The sequence below is a fragment of the Capsicum annuum genome, chromosome 3, assembly GCF_002878395.1.
Source record: "Capsicum annuum cultivar UCD-10X-F1 chromosome 3, UCD10Xv1.1, whole genome shotgun sequence".
NCBI lineage: Eukaryota > Viridiplantae > Streptophyta > Magnoliopsida > Solanales > Solanaceae > Capsicum > Capsicum annuum.
The window spans coordinates 205,506,576-205,511,806 of record NC_061113.1 but is presented as its reverse complement, the minus strand read 5'-3'; positions in this window follow the sequence as shown (position 1 = coordinate 205,511,806).

Sequence of the window (5,231 nt, the reverse complement as noted above, 5' to 3'; positions counted from 1 at the left end):
CATCTCCACTTGGATAATGAGGCAAGGACAAAGAGGTGTCTCGCGCCATCGTCATCGTCGCTTACTCGGCTTCGGAAAAGGAAAAGGAAAGGAAAATAATAAGATTAAATTTTTAGATAAATTTTATTTGAGACTTGAAAAACAAGTGAAATTTAATCCAAAGAATCCGATAGAAATGTTTATCTCCATATGCGGGCGCATTTCAGACGCCATGCATAATGCACCTCGAAGAGATACAACCCTTCGAGATAAAAGGCACACTGTTTCGCGCAGAAGAGTGATCTGCGCCGCACCTAGCAACCTGCGGACGCACGTGAAGTACAGGTGTAACACAGAAGCTACTGGAATCTGCACAATGTCACCTGCGGCTGCAGGTCACTCGCAGTTCCAGCACAGATTGGGTGCAGGTGACGTGACTGTACAGAAAAGATGCCTTTTTCCAAAACCAATGCTTCTTTTACGAACAAACACCTTATGGCTATAAATACCTAACATATTCCTCAGGTATATACATGATTTTTGACAGCTAAAGGAACTTCTTGTCGTTTAAAAACTCATTGTGATCATCTCCTGTTGAGTGTGTTCGAAGAATTGGATAATTTGAGGTATCGCTACTGTCGGATTGTAAGTCATTTTATCCTGGAAGGAAAATTCTGCAACCTCGGGTACTTGAGGGGAATTATTTTCTTAAGGAAACTCTGTGAATTCGGAGGACTTGGCTTTAATTTCTGTTTCATCTTATTTCTTAATAGAAACACACTTCTATTGAAAGGTCAATTTTGATCCTGTGTTGAAGGTGTTGAAACTTCTACTTGTTCTTGAATGGTTGTTCTTGAACTTGTGTTGAAGTTTAGCGTATAAACTTATAGATTTTGTGTATCCGAATACAACAATCTTAAGGAAATAATTTGTAATCTGTACTGTTTGATTTCTGTAGATTAAAGATTTATACTTTCTACTCCGTTTGAACTTAAAAAGTGATTTGAAGACATAAAAACTTCAGTACAAGTTAAAGGTCATTTGGTTAACAATTCAAAGTCATAAAAACTTCATCATTAAACTAGAAACAAGGGGTGTTTAGAGTTGCTACAAATTTATAAGTAGTATTTCGATATACTGAAAGTTGACTGTCTTTTTTTGATAGGAAAATGACTACTGACAATCATGTGAATGATGCTGGGACAAGTATGGCAGCAACTAGTGTTGCTATAACTAGTCGTACGACTACTCCGCAGGCAATAGCACTAGCGAAGAAACCCAAAAAATTCATGGGCGTTGATTTTAAGAGGTGGCAACAGAAGATGTTCTTCTACCTTACAACCTTGTGTCTTCAAAGATTTATATCTGAAGAAGCTTCAGAGTTGCCCAAAGGAACTTCGGACTAGGAGCGATTTGTTGTTATGAAAGCGTGAAGCATTCTGACTTCCTATGCAGGAATTATATTCAAAGTGGCCTTCAAGATGACCTATATAATGTGTATAGTGGAATAACGATATCAAAAGAGTTATGGAGTGAGCTAGAAAGAAAATACAAGACTGAGGATGCTGGAACCAAGAAATTATTTATTATAAGATTCCTTGAGTATAAAATGATTGACAGCAAGTCTGTTTTATCTAAAGTACAGGAACTGCAAGTTATCATCCACGATCACCTTGCGGAAGGTATGAGTTTAGTAAATACCTTAGTTGAACATGTTAAAAATATTCTTAATGTTCACATGAACTTTATTGTAGGTTTGGTTGTGAACGAGGCGTTTCAAGTCGTGGTAATAATAGAGAAGTTGTCACCTATGTGGAAGGACTTCAAGAACTACTTGAAACATAAACGAAAGAAGATAACCGTCGAAGATCTCATGGTGAGGCTGCACATTGAAGAAGACAATAAAGCCATAGAAAGAAGGTCGAAAGAAAATTCTGCAATGAGAGGAGCAAACATTGTAGAAGGCGACCATAACAACTCAAAAAAGTGGAAGAAAGCTGGACAAAAAAGCAATCAACCTAAGAGAAAATTTAAGGGGAAATACTTTAATTGTGGCAAGATTGGCCATAAGTCAACAGATTGTCGTGCCCTAAAGAAAGGCAAAAAGAAGGACCAAGCAAATATAGCTGAATCCAAGAATGAAATGGACGATCTATGTTCCATGCTATCAGAATGTAAGTCGGTGGAAAATCCTTGATAATGGTAGACGGATTTTGGTGTCACCCGCCATATTTGTGCATATAAAGACTTGTTTCCTGCATTTTCTCCATCTCAAGGCGTAGAGAAGATATATATGGTAAACTTCACAACTGGAAAAGTTGAAAGAATAGGAAAAGTCTGCTTAAAAATGACATCACGTAAAGTGTTGACTTTTAACAATGTCCTGTATATACCGGAGTAAAGGAAGAACTTGATTTCTGTATCACTTCTTGATAAAATGGGTTCAAATGTCTATTTATTTTTGAAAAAATTATACTTAGTAAAGAAGAAGTTTACGTACGAAAAGGCTACTTCACTGAGAGTCTATTTAAGATGAATGTAATGAATGTTGAAATCAATAAAAGTTTTGTTTCTTCTTACTTGTTTGAGTTTAATGATTTGTGGCATGAACGATTAGGACATGTCAATTACAAAACACTGCAAAAACTGATTAACTTAGAAGTTTTGCCAAACTTTGAGTGCAATAAATCAAAATATCAAATGTGTGTTGAATCAAAGTATGTTAAGCATTCGTATAAGTCCGTTGAAAGGAATTACAATCCCTTAAGACTTAATCCACACCGATATTTGTGATATGAAGTCAACACCATCTCATGATGGAAAAAAGAATTTTATAACTTTTATTGACGATTGCACTAGGTACTGTTATGTCTATTTACTAAATAGTAAGGATAAAGTAATAGATATATTTTGGTAATATAAAACAGAAGTTGAAAATTAGTTACGGAAAGAGATCAAAATGATAAGAAGTGATAGGGTTGGAGAATATGAATATCCCTTTGCACAAATATGTGTAGAAAATGACATTATCCATCAAACTACGGTCTCGTATTCACCTCAATCTAATGAAATTGCGAAAATAAAAAATCGAACCTTGAAGGAAATTATGAATGTCTTACTTATAAGTTCAGGTTTACCGCAAAACTTATGGGGAGAGGCTATCCTTACAACCAACCGAATACTCAATAGAGTTCCCCATAGTAAGACACAATCAATACCATATGAAAAATGGAAAGCAAGGAAACCCAACTTGAAATATTTCAAAGTGGGGGTGTCTAGCGAATGTCCAAGTTCCTATGCCTAAAAGGGTAAAGATAAGACCTAACACGGTGGACTTCGTGTTCATAGGATATGCTAAAAATAGTAAAGCATTTCGATTTTTGGTTCTTAAATTCGAACATTCGAATATTAATAAAAATACAGTGATTGAATCAAATAATGCTGAATTTCTTAAACACATTTATCCTTATAAAATTAGACATGAACAGTCTAGTGGGGGGACTAAACGACCTCGATATGAACCAAGTGAGGATGTACATAATGATAAGAATCCAAGACATAGTTCACATCAAAGAACATCAACTTCGTTTGGATCGAATTTTGTAACATTTATTAGAAAATGAGCCTCAAATATTTAAAGAAGCAATGTCGTCGTCAGACTCATCCTTTTGGAAAGGGGAAGTCAATCGTGAGATTAATTCGATCTTAAGCAACCACACGTGGGAGTTGGTTGATCTTTCTCCAGGAAATTAACCTTTAGGTTCTAAATAGATCTTCAAAAGAAAAATGAAAAGAGGTGGTACTATTGACAAATACAAGGCAAGACTGGTAGTAAAAGGTTTTAAATAGAAGGAAGGTCTTAATTACTTTGATACATACTCTCATGTAACAAGGATAACGTCAATTCAGACGTTAATTTCCTTGGCGGCGGTATATGGTCTTGAAATCCATCAAATGGATGTGAAAATAGCATTCCTAAATAGAGAATTGGAGGAAAAAATTTACATGAAACAGACTGAGGGTTTTGTGGTTCCAGGTAAAGAAAATAAGGTGTATAAACTTGTTAAGTCACTGTATGGACTAAAACAAGCACCTAAATAGTGGCATGTGAAGTTTGACCAAACCATGTTGGGAAATAGGTTTAAGATAAATGTAACGCCCCGATTTCCGAGAACCGGAATGCCACACGGTGCTTATGATCACGAAGGACCACAAGCTAACCCTTTTATGATATCTGTACCTGTTCACAGCATAATATAATAAAATACATGCGAAAACTGGCTAACACTTGCCATAAGGTTCAAACATCTAGAAATATACAATACCTTAAACCACACACTAATACATCTGTCTGAAAAGCCTCTACACTGCCTAAACTGTGGAGTTGAAGGGACAATTCCCCAACTAACTCCGTCTACTAAAATCAAATACTGTAATAACAATATCCTCAGATGATGAGGACTCACTGTTGCACCCATTGCTGCTATACAAGTGACTTCTAAGATGCTCCAAGTTTCACTCCTCTGAACCTATGGTGCCCCAAAATAAAAGAACACCATAGCGCGAATGCGTCAGTACTAAGATGTACTGAGTATGCAAGCAGGGAAGGCTAAACGCAAAGGCTTATGCATGAACATTTAATCAACAAAATAATCATGAGAATAACGAACGAGTACACATATATGAATGCACAGTTCACAACCACTATAACATATAAGACTCCAGACACCACTGCTTGGATACCACTTTACTGTCCTCAGAACTCACTATTGTACTGGGGTACTGCATTACTGAATCACAGGATACCAACACTGATCAATCGAATACACTCACACCCCTGACTCCTGAAGATTTATACTGACACAGAAACCGTGGGAAATAGTTACATAACTCACCATGACTCCTCATAAGCAACTGAATGTGGGGGGGTGCACGCAATAATTTGAATAATATCTTTGATTTCGTAAAACATTCGTACGGAAAATGAAGACTCACATGGCTTGAATTTCATTATTCATACTTCTCATAATATTATAGATAGGAAAACATAAGTAAAATCCCATAAAATCATCAATATTCATCATAAATTCTCATGACTCATCATAGACAACCAAACTCATCAACTCAAGACTCGGAGCGACTCGATAGTTCAAGAAACATACTCTTATGGACAGGGGAGTTTCCTATAACCGACAACCCCACATGAGTCGCGTGGAATACCAACGTTTTCCCTCCTAGGGAGAGCACTCCCA